The 13,326-nt window shown below is 25.9% G+C and overlaps 1 protein-coding gene across 1 annotated transcript in view; it reads left to right on the forward strand.

Annotated features, from left to right (window-relative positions):
- Positions 1-13,326, forward strand: part of LOC127280005 (uncharacterized) — a 152,967-nt gene that overhangs the window by 134,691 nt on the left and 4,950 nt on the right. The window lies entirely within an intron of this gene.

The raw sequence follows: 13,326 nt of genomic DNA on the forward strand, positions 1-13,326 counted from the left end.
TTGTTACCGACCGTAGATAAAATCGATGGTCATTATTACCGACAGTAGGTAAAAATCATTGGTACTTATTACCGACAGTAGACAAAATTAATGGTGGTTATTACCTACAGTAGATAAAGTCAATTGTAGTTATTACCGACAGTAGGTAAAATCAATGGTACTTATTACCGACAGTAGGTAAAATCAATGGTACTTATTACCGACAGTAGGTAAAATCAATAGCACTTATTACCGACAGTAGGTAAAATCAATGGTACTTATTACTGACAGTAGGTAAAATCAATAGCACTTATTACCGACATTAGGTAAAATCAATGGTATTATTACCGACGGTAGGTAAAAATCGATGGTAATTATTACCGACTGCAGGTAAAATAGATGGTAATTATTATTGACTGTAAGTATAATAGGTGGCTATTATTACCAACTATAATTATTACCGACAGTAGACAAAATTAATGGTGGTTATTACGTACAGTAGATAAAGTCAATTGTGGTTATTACCGACAGTAGGTAAAATCAATGTTAATTATTACCTACAGTAGATAAAATCAATAGTGGTTATTACCGACAGTAGATAAAATTGATGGTGATTATTACCTACAGTATGTAAAATCAATGGTAATTGTTACCGACCGAAGATAAACTCGTTGGTGATTATTACCGACAGTAGGAAAAATCAATGGTGGTTATTACCTACAGTAGATAATGTCAATTGTGGTTATTACCGACAGTAGATAAAATCAATGGTGGTTATTATCTATATTAGATAAAGTCAATTGTGGATATTACCGACAGTAGGCAAAATCAATGTTACTTATTACCGACAGTAGGTAAAATAAATTTTAAACATAACAAACTAATTTTGTTTATCTGAATATATATTCACATCACTGTTTTGGACACAAATTAAATTAATTATTGAATTTGAATGGGTATTAAACCTCCTCCTTGCTCCCTCTCTCTCTCTCTCGTGTTGAGAGGTTGAAATCCAGGAAATGCTTAGCATTAGATGGACAAGTCATTATTCACCACTAAAGTTGCTGAGACACGTGGAGAACAGGCAAATGGAGTGAGAGTGAAATGAAGGGGGGGATTGAGGATGGGAAGCTAAGTGCTACTTCCCTATCGGGATTCTGCCTACTAACGTGTAATTGCCAAACTACCACTCAAAGTCGACTGTCAGCAAAGTCAAGTCACTACTTGACTGACTCTCTCGTCGATTCTCATGAAAGTGAATTCAATGTTTTTGTTTCTGATTGAGAAGAGACCTTTCCTATTCACACACATACATATATAGATAAGTGAAGAGGGGCTAAGTGCTTTAATTAATCACCAAGTTATCTAATAAATTAGTATTCAATCCGTCATTCTTGGTCTCTTGTGTGTAAATCGTTTTCAGATATACAACACATATATATATCTGTGAGAGGGAGAAATTTCAGTTTCCCAGGACAATTTCAAACTTATTAATTGATCACATAAATATAAATAAAAAAAATAATGACTAGAGAAATAAAAAAAAAATTATAATTATGTATTAATACGATAGATAATTTTTATATTAAATTCAACATCTCAATAACTAAACAATATTTTTTTTGGAAAATGGAAGAAAAAAATGAAAAGAAAATTATTAATAAAGATAGTAATACAATATGTGATAAGATTGATTATCATCAAGAAAGTGAATAAAGAACACGATCGCGAACAATGCCCTTTTTTGATCAATAATTCAGAATGAGCGTTTAAACAGCATTTCTTATAGAATGTTATACCTGTTGATCTGAAAGCAAAAATTGACGGATAGCATCGCATCAAGTAAATAATTCTGGCAAGTTCAAAGGTGAAAAATAATTTATCTCTTTTCTTTAACAATAGAGCCCTCAACTTGATTGCAAAAGAAAATTATATTTTTCTTTTTGCTTAAATAAAATATAACCATTTTATCAGGATGCTTTATATTATTTATTTTATCCATTAATTGTAAACGTTTATTCTCTCATTCTTTTTTTTTCAATAAAATTTCGTTAATTTTAAATTACTATTAATGATAAAATAGTAGGTACTATTAACGATAGTTACTATTTATTGTAATCCCAACTAATAATAATTACTTTTAATTGTAATTACTTTAAATAGTTTTTATTATCAAAATTATTTACTATTGACAATTAGAACTATTAATAATAGTAACTGTTGATAGTAGGTGCTATTAACAGCTGTTAATATTTGTTACTAATAATAGTAGTTACTATTAACAGTAGTAACTATCAATAGTAGTTAATAATAGTTAGTATTAATACCAAAATAGTTACTATTGATACTACTAAACATTGGCACTAGCAACTATTGATAGTAGCAGGCATTAATACTAGTAACTATTGATACTAGTAGGTTTTGATAGTAGTAGGTATTAATACTACTAACTATTGATACTAGTTGGTATTTATAGTAGTAGGTATTAATACTAGAAATAACTGATAGTAGTAGGTATTGATACTAGTAACTATTGATACTATTAGGTATTTATAGTAGTAGGTATTAATACTAGTAGGTATTGATACTAGTAACTATTGATACTAGTAGGTATTGATACTAGTAATTACTGATAGTAGTAGGTATTGATACTAGTAACTATTGATAGTAGTAACTATTGATAGTAGTAACTACTGATAGTAGTAACTACTTTTAGTAGTAACTATTAACGGCTATTAATAATTGTTACTAACAATAGTTACCACTAGTAGTAATAGTAGTATTGATAGTTATCAATAGTAGTTTCTATTAACGGAATTTATAATTAATGGTAATTGCAACTAATAATAGTTACTTTTGATAATTGTTACTTTTAATGTTAATTATAATAAATAGTAAGTTATCTATTTTATCAATAAAAGAAAATTTTCTTTTTTGTTACAATTTTCTTTTATCATTATTATAATGCAACAATTTTCGTTGCCATGAAACATGAGGGGATGTGAAATTTTCTTAAAAATACGTCTCAAATTTTTATCATAATGGTTCATATATGCACATTTTTGCAAGTGGAATATATATATTTTCTTACGGAAGTTATCAATTTTGATGCGCGCACGTCTCACACCCCGTGGAATCGCGCAGTTAACTCCTTATTCTGAATACGTAGATGTTCTTTCTCAAGCGCCATGTGAACTAAAGAAACGAGGGTTGATGGGACGTCGTTTAAATTGGATAAAGTTGAAAGAAGTCGAGAAAATAAAAGTATTCTTGTCATGACACTATTTTTACCATTATTGTTATTATAATTTATTTTTTTTTTAGTATTAGTCTAATAATTATTTTTTCTTTTTTTTACAATTTTTTTAATTAATATTTTTTCTTCTATCAATATGACTTTTTTTTTTATTTTATATTAAAATTTGTTAAAACTAAAGAATTTTAAATATTAAAATATAAATATTTAAAAAATGTAATTAATTATTCGTTTTATGATAGTATTTTCGATTCTTTTAATGAAATATTAATGAAAATTTGACGTGATAAGTGATATGGATTATGAAAAACAGATTTCAACGCGAGATGTTGTTAACTATTATATATAAAAGCTTTTGGTTAATAATTTATAAATATATATATTAATATAATATGGTAATGTTGGAATAAAACTGAAATTATAGATAACTTCAATTCATGTTTGAGAATTTTTAGAAGTAGTTAAATTTATTATAAAATGTGATTTCTTTTGAGAAAGAAATACATAAAAAAAATTTCTTTTAATATATGTAATTTAAAACTTAAATTTTGCTTAGTTTTAAAATTGCTATTGTTCTTTAAGATAAATTATATGCTAGAGAAAGGAAATAAGAATCCTTATCTTCAACATGCTTAAACTTTTGATTATCTACTACTGGGAATATTTCGAGTTTAAAATATATAATTATTTTAATGAATCTTCGATTTTTCTTTTTAAAGGAAAACTAATTTTATTAGTCTCTAATTTGCCATTCCTTGTAATTAATTTTACTCTTTAATTTTCTTTCTTTTATCTGTATATAATTAACTAATTTTAATTCCCCTTTTTTTTAATTTATATAAAAAAAATTTCTTTTTTCTCATGGAATATTCTTATATATTACAAAAAAAAAAATATATGTCTTTATATTAATATTAAAAAATCAATTAAAAAAAGAAATGTAACAATTTGAGAGATATTTTTTTTTTAAATTAGAAAATTTAAATCCTGTTCAAAGTAACTGAAACAATTTCAGCGTGTGAATTAATTGGTATATAATTAACGTTACGCATGACAATGATATTCCACTGAATTCTGGGCGAAAATGTATCAAAATTTGAGGGAGGGGGGGGGGTGCAGCGTATTATTATGACGAGATTACAATTTCCATGTTTTTACAATCGTTTTAAACGTATACTTTGATTTGATTGGTCCATATTATTTGGCTTTAATTATTCAACAAAAGCTTTTATTTAGTTTATATCGCAGTTCGCAATTTTTTTATTTCATTGTTCTAGTAATTTTGACGTTTAAATATATATATGAACATTATCATTTCTCTGGTTATTTCGTTATTATACATTTTACCCCTTTAATTTTATAAATGCCCTTAATTTGTCATTTCTCTACATTTAAATGTCATTTAACGAAAATTAAATTCCTATATATAGAACGTGATCACGTTAAATTTCTAAACTTCAATTTTAGCCGGAAATGCGCGAATTCAAACGGCATGTTATTCACTAATTACTTTTTGCCTTATATATATATATATATACCAATTATTTCATTACCTATCATTTCCCTCGTTCATTTGCTTTGATATTAATAATATTTTTGATCATTAATAATAGTACCAGTAGCACAACTACTAATATTAATGATAATACTAATTATAATTATGATAAACTTACAAAAAAATTTTAAATTCTGACGAATTATTGATTTGTACTACTGAAAAAATTACAAAACATTTAAAAAGTCTGACAAAATCTTTACTTTCACTACTGACAATTGTTTCTTAGAGTATTTTAGCAATATTTCTTGGAATTTGTTAAAATATTATTTGTAATACTATTTGGAATACTTAAGGATTATTTTCTTGGAATATGGCATGAATACTATTTGGAATATTTTAGGAATGTTTCTTGTAATATATTAAGAATACTATTTGAAATACTTTAGAAATGTTTCTTGGAATATGTTAGGAATATTATCAGGAATAGTTTAGATCTATTTTCTTGAAATATGGTACGAATACTATTTCGAATACTTTAGGAATATTTCTTGGAATATGTTAGGAATACTTTTTGGAATACTTTAGAAATGTTTCTTGGAATATGTTAGGAATATTATTTAGAATACTTTCGGAATGTTTCTTGTAATATATTAAGAATACTATTTGAAATACTTTAAGAATGTTTCTTGTAATATGTTAGGAATATTATTTGGAATAGTTGAGGAATGTTTCTTAGAATATGTTAGGAATACTATTTGGACCACTTTAGAAATGTTTCTTGGAATATGTTAGGAATATTATTTGAAATACTTTAGGAATGTTTCTTGGAATATGTTAGGAATATTATTTGGAATACTTTAGGACTATTTTCTTGGAATATGTTAGAAATACTATTTGGAATAATTTAAGGATGTTTCTTGGAATATGTTAGGAATATTATCAGGAATAGTTTAGGACTATTTTCTTGGAATATGGTAGGAATACTATTTGGAATACTTTAGGACTATTTTCATGGAATATATTGGGAATACTATTTGGAATACGTTAGGAATGTTTTTTGGAATGTATTCGTAATACTATTTGGAATACTTTAAGAATGATTCTTGGAATATTTTAGGAATACTATTTAGAATATTTTTTGGAATATGTTAGGAATATTTTTAGGAATAGTTTAGGACTATTTTCTTGGAATATGGTAGGAATACTATTTGGAATACTTTAGGAATGTTTTTTGTAATATATTAAGAATACTATTTGGAATAATTTAGGAATGTTTCTTGGAATATGTTAAGAATATTATCAGAAATAGTTTAGAACTATTTTTCTTGGAATATGGTAGGAATACTATTTCGAATACTTTATGAATGTTTCTTTGAATATTTTAGGAATATTTCCTGGAATATAATAGAAATATTGTTTTCAATACTTTAGGAATACTTAAAATATATTTTTTTAAATATATTAGAAATATTATTTGGATTATTTCTTGAACTAATTTACAAATTTAATTGAAAATACTTAAAGATATATTTCAATGAATATTCCTTATATTCTAGATAATATTTAAAGTATTAAATTTCCAAAAATTTTAAATTCCTTTGTTTATATTTTTGAAACGAATGAAAAATATATATTTTTCGATAGCGATTTTCAACACTTTTTTTTGTTCATCTTAACTCGTCCCACACATTCCCTAGAGTATTCTCATCTCTTTGGAGTTCTCTCTTTGCTCACAAGTGCACTTCGTTTATTCTTTAATACCTCGTAAGCTTTCTACCTATATATAACATTCGTCGTTTTCTTTCCCATTGTCTTTCGATGACTCGATTTTCTGTTTCTCTCTCTTTCGTGCCGGACATGCCTCGCGATCAAAAATACAGAGCATTCTTGCGTGATCGTGCAACACACGTGTCGGCCGACTAAACAACCCATGGGTATGGATTTATAGACGGACAGACGATACCCGTTGGGAAATCAGCATTGCTGCGCTTTCAGCGCCAAGTCGCGAAAGCTATATACGATTCTCAATACTCTCACTCACTTGATTCGTAAGTATGTGTGTGTGTGAGTTTCAAGAATATAGGAGTCGAAAAACGAAATTTAAAGTTTTCATTGACCTAGCCGATGGTAGAAGAAAAGAAAAAGTCAAGTTTCGTGAATAAGAGTAGTCAAGAAAAAGAAGAAAAAGAAGAAGAAGAAGAAGAAAAAAAAGGAGAAGAATAGCTATACTGGTAGGATGTATATAAGCGGGGGTAAAAAGGGACGGATACAACCAACCACCCCACGGGACTTTTGAAACTCGACTGCTGGCATCGCAAAATAAAAAAAAAAAAGAAGCTTAAATATTCAACGCCGTTATATGTATGTCTGTCGTGGCATCGACCCCCCGCAACGCTACTATACCTAGGATATGCGATGCACGCCTGGAAAAACAAATTTAGACTTTCTACTGACCGGGATAATCCCTTCCAAGCGGTTAAAGTCATGTTTCTCAAACTAAAATATCCGTCTCGACGTTTGCACGTGTTATCCTTCGGGCAAAGAAGCGAGAATATCCTTGTCGTAAATTTAAATAGTCACCCCGCCACCTTCACTTAATTGAAAAAAAAATTTATCATTTTTATAAAAATAATCAAAATAAAAATAAAAAAATTATGTATAATTTTTTTGTATTCGGTAAAGAAAAGTAATCAGTACTTTTTGAATGTTTTGCAATTCTTTCAGTAGTATGAGTCAATATGTAATCAGACTTTCTACTTTCTTGAATTTTATCAGTAGTACAAGTCGGTTTTAGTCAGACATAATGCAAGAAAATCAGTGGTAAAAGTAAATATTTAATCAGACTTTTTAAACGTTTTGTAGATTTGCCAGTAGTACAAGTCAATATTCAGTTCGACTTGCAACATTTTTGTTATTTTATCAGTAGTAAAAGAAAATATTTAGTCAGACTTTCTAATTTTTTTTTTTACAAAAATACTAATCAATATTCAGTAAAATATTCCAAATAATATATCTAAAATGTTGAGAAAAAAACATTCCTTAAATATTCCAAATGGTATTCCCAACAAATTCCAAGAAAAATTCCTAAAATATTTCAAGAAATATTCTTAAATATTCCAAATATTATTCCTAACATTTTCCAAAAAACATTCCTAAAATACTCCAAAAAACATTCCTAAAGTATTCCAAATAATATTCCCAACATATTCCAAGAAACATTTCTAATGTATTCCTGTTATATTACAAGTAAACATTCCTAAACTATTTCAAATAGTATTCCCAATATATTCCTAAAACACTCCTAACGTATTTCAAACAGTATTCCTAACATATTAAAAAACATTCCTAAAGTATTCCAAATATTATTCCTAACATATTCCAAGAAATATTTCTAAAGTATTTCTTAACTAATCCAAATAATATTTCTAACATATTCCAAGAAACATTCCTAAAGTAGTCCAAATAGTATTCCCAACATATTCCAAGGAAAAATTCCTAATATATTCCGAATAGTACTTCTGTAATATTTCAAAAAAAATTTTTCAAGAAACATTCCTCAAGTATTCTAAATAATAATATGCCTTAATTATTTCAAGTTATTTTTAAAGAAATATTTCAAAAAAAATTTGAACATATTACAAGAAATATTCCTGAAATATTCCAAGAAATGATGCTACAATATTTGAAAGAAATATTCCATTAGTTCAATTAGACTTTCTTTAGGTTTGAAATGAATATTCCCTTAAACGATAAACAAATTTTAATTAAATAGAAAAATCACATTTTTTCCTCAACTATTCCAAAAAAATGTAAAAAATAACATTCTGTTTTATGAGATATATTTGAAAATTCTTATGAAATATTTTTAAATAACTATGTGTGTGTTATTAATAAAAGAAATGATAACGTTAACATCTATTTTCTTTGTTCGAGAATATAAATTGTATAATGCATAACTGCATACAAAAAAACGTCACTTTTAATCTCGTTCTTAATGTAAAATTCAACGTCTCGAACTAAAATAAAAAAAATTACATTCATACATATATCATTAAAGTATTGTATGTTGCATATTTCATTTCTATAAATCACATGTTCTCCATTAAAGTTCTTGTTATAGAATATGGAAATATTATTTTTAACTATTCAATATCAGAATGAAAATTTACATTCAGTATATGGTAGAGAATTTCATAGATTATTAACAGTTAGACTATATATATATATATATATATATATATATATATATATATATATATATATATATATATATATATATATATATATATATATATATATATATATACATGTATGATAACTATCATTTGAATATTTAATATCGCATATATAGACAGGAAGTAGCAAGCAAGTAAAACTAGGCAACTATTAATAAATAATGAAAATTTCTCCAATAATTGCACAGGAAATTGCATATCATATATGCAATAAATATTAAATATAAGGTAATTATTAAAAAATAATAGAAATAATAATTACAAATTATATATATATATATATATACTTTTTTTTGAAGAAATTTAGTATCTTACTCAAAATAACAAAAAATTACTGCTGAAAAGAAAATGTTACAACAACCTTAAGAATGATTTATTAGAGACGACAGTGTGCTATGATGAAATAAAAAGTATCGTTATATAAAATTAATCAACGGATTGTGTACCGTAAATATCTCGCGTAGCAGAAGGTTATTAATGGTCCAACCACATCTGAAGTTTACTACTTAATGTATGTTGTATCCCATAAAAAACATGAAATAAAAGGGAAAAAAAAAGAATATAAAAAAAAATTTCAAACGCAATGGAACTGAATTAACGATTTATAAACTTATTTAAAAAAAAAACTTACAAACAGAAATTTATTCTATTTTTAAATCAAAGATAAATAATTTTTTAATTTTCTAATTGTTTGATAAAAAAATTCCCAGTATTTTATAATTAATTTTACTTATAATTTTAAATAATATTTTATTGAAATATTAATGAAAAACTTAATATAATACATTATGAATGTTTCTTGGAATATTTTATGAATTTGATTTGGAATAATTAAGGAATGTTTCTTCGAATATATTGGGAATACTATTTAGAATACTTTAGGAATGTATTTTGAAATATTTTGAGATTATTATTTGGAATCATTTAGAAATGTTCCTTGGAATATTTTGGAAATACTGTTTGGAATAAATAAGGAATGTTTCTTGGAATATGTTAGGAATACTTTAAAAATGTTTTTTATAATACGTTGAGAATACTGTTTGGAATACGTTAGGAATATATTGGGAATACTATTTGGAATACTGTAGGAATATTTTTTGGAATATTTTGGGAATAATATTTGGAATACTTTAGGAATATTTTTTAGGATATTTGGGGAATACTATTTGGAATACTTTAGGAATATTTTGGGAATACTATTTGGAATACTTTAAGAATATTTTGGGATATTTTGGGAATACTATTTGGAATACTTTAGGAATAATTCTTGGAATATATTAGGAATAATATTTGGAATAGTTGAATAAATGTTTCTTGGAATCTGATAGGAATACTTCAGAAATGTTTTTTAGAATATGTTGGGAATATTATTTGGAATAATTTATGAATGTTTCTTGGAATATGTTCAAAATACTGTTTGGAATACTTTAGGAATGTTTTTGGAAGATTTTGGGAATACTTAAAAAATGTTTTTTAAATATTTTAGGAATCTGATTTGTAATATTTTAGGAATATCATATGGAATAATTTAGGAAATTTTTCTACAAATATTCTTGTGAAATATTTGAATATTTTTGCGATAATCATAGAGAAAAATAAAAAATTTGTTTCCGCTTTATTATTATTATTTTTTTTTTTTGAATATTGAAAATAATGAAATATATTACGATTCTCTTTCAGTGTTGGCAATGCAATGTTTTGAAAGAAACGCGACTTTAAACTCGAGAAAAGTGGGTTATAAGGCGAAAAAAGCGGGAGAAGAAGCACTTGAATGCAACTGCGGTAAATGTCTGTAGTAGAAATTTTCCTCCTGCAACCATCAAATTTCCACCTCACAACCGGATGTTACGCCTCAATGGGTGGCCTTTATAGGTGTTTTACCACGAAGAACTCAACTTTCTCATCTGACCCGACAAGCGCTCATAATCTCCTTTTTATCCCCATTCCACATTTGGTTCCGGGTGAGCCGCTTTTATTCTCATCCCAGTGTCAAGCTTTCGCTTGCACGCGCGCCCCTTTAATTTGCACCAACGAGAGGAATGAGAGAGCGATGCTTCCATTTCGTTTTCTCTTTTCTTCTCTTTCCGTTCCTCGAACCAACCCCCTTTACCTTCTTCACCCTTCCTCCCCTCCCCCCTCAAACCACCGACCCACCATCATTTTGTCCCAAGGGTTACATTACGTTCTACTGAAGAAGAGAAAGAGAGAGAGAGAGAGAGAAAAAGAGAGATAAAAAAAAAGAAGAAAAAAAATACGTCTCACCATCTGGAATCAGTTTCATTCTCGCCCCCTTCGTGTTTTCACTGCGAAGTGCATAATTCACGGCACCCGGATCTGTCAGCGATGCGCAATTTTTATTTTCATTTTTTTTACATTACTATATATATATATAAAGTTCGTGAAATAATTTTTCAAAAAAAAAAACAACTTTTAAAAAAGTGTTATAAATCAACAAATTATGTAAATGTCTCGGTGTATTTTTCTGGTCAGCATGTGGAATATTCAATGTGGCGAAAAAGAGAGAAAAATTCCAACAGAACATGTTTTATACAAGAACAAAAAAAAATTCAAAAATATTGTTTAAAAATTTACTATAAAAAAAAGAAAGTTTGGAAAAATTTTTTTTTTTTTGCATTATTGCAAAATATTCTGGAATATCGTGGAATATTACAAATATTTAATAATATCATGGAATATCAAAAATATTTGCCATAACAGTAGAAATATTCCAAAAGATAATGTAATATTGAGAATATTCATAAATATCTTGGAATATTTCAAAATATTTTGGAACAACATACAATACACTAAAATATTCTAAACTATCTTGTAATATATAAAATTATCACAAAATATATTAAGATATTCCAAAATATGTGGGAATATTAAATAATATTACATAATATCTTGGAATATCTTAGAATATTTTTGAATTTTCCAAAGTATTTTTTAATACCTTGGAATATATAAAAGTATTTCAAAATATCTTGGAATATTTAAAGATATTACTTAATACTTTGAAATATATTCCATAATATCTCGAATAAAATAAAAGTATTAAATAATATTTTAGATATTTCCAAATATTTTAGAATATTATTAACTATTTCAAAATATCTTGGAATATATAAAGATATTACATTATATTTTGAAATATATTCTCTAATATCTCAGATAAAATGAAAATATTCCAGAATATTTTGGAGTACATTCAGAAATTTGCATAATATCTTGGAATACATCAAGATATTACATAATATTTTGGAATATATTAAGATATTACATTGGAATATATCAAAATATTACCGAATAACTTGGAATATATCATGATATTACATAATATTTTGGAATATATTCTATAATCAAAATCAAATTATTATATTTAGAAATATTTTAAAACAGATAAAAAATTTGGAATTCCAAAAAATAAAACCATTATATTAATTTTCCTGGAATATCGATAAAAATATTATAAAAAATTATTTTCTACTTTTTAGTTGAAAATAAAAAGAGTAATATATTAAATCAATGATAATTCTCATATCGAGTCGAGTGACATTAATAATTTACAGCAATTACGATGCTCAATAACAATCGTCATAATTAATTATAATTAGTAATAATCAATAAGTAGTTAATATTAAATTGTACTTGAAAATTCAGTTTATATCTCATTTTGATAATTTGAAATATAAACCTTCCACTTCTGTGACTGGAATTGTTTTAATTAGAATATTTAATTACTTCAAGAGACTCATTGCGAATGAAGAGAGATATATATATTGGCATAATCGAACATGAATGTTTAACAGCAAATATCAAACGTCATGTATGCTCTCAAATAAACCTCAAAATTCATATTTAATCGTTCACATTCTACAATTTAACCTAAAATACATGAAATTTCTTTTGTCATCTTTTTTTTATAAATTAAGTAAATCATTAAATTGTGAGTCAAATTAATTCAACATTCTTAACATAAATAAACTACTATACAATTGGTTAAATTTTTTTTTTTTTTTTTTTTTAATTGACAAACGAATTTCAATCGTCATTGCGATAATTATATATGCATTAATTATGCCTTAATTGCTTTCAACAATTTCGAGGCTAATGATTTCATGATGAGCAGTAAATATACATATCAAATGAAAGTATAATAGAATTCAAAATTAAACATTTCTTTCACTTCAAAAAAAAAATAAATAATAAATTTTCAGTTTTGAAATTTGTTAAGTAAAAATTACTTTTATATTGATCAATTTATAATTTGGAATATTTTAGGAGTATTTTACTAAAATTGGACGAATATTCCCAGAGATATTTTAGGAATATCTTCTTTGATATTCCGTTAAAAT

This window comes from Leptopilina boulardi, unplaced genomic scaffold (assembly GCF_019393585.1).
Source record: "Leptopilina boulardi isolate dan_hultmark-lab unplaced genomic scaffold, ZJU_Lbou_2.1 LbouV2_229, whole genome shotgun sequence".
NCBI classification, from domain to species: Eukaryota; Metazoa; Arthropoda; class Insecta; order Hymenoptera; family Figitidae; genus Leptopilina; species Leptopilina boulardi.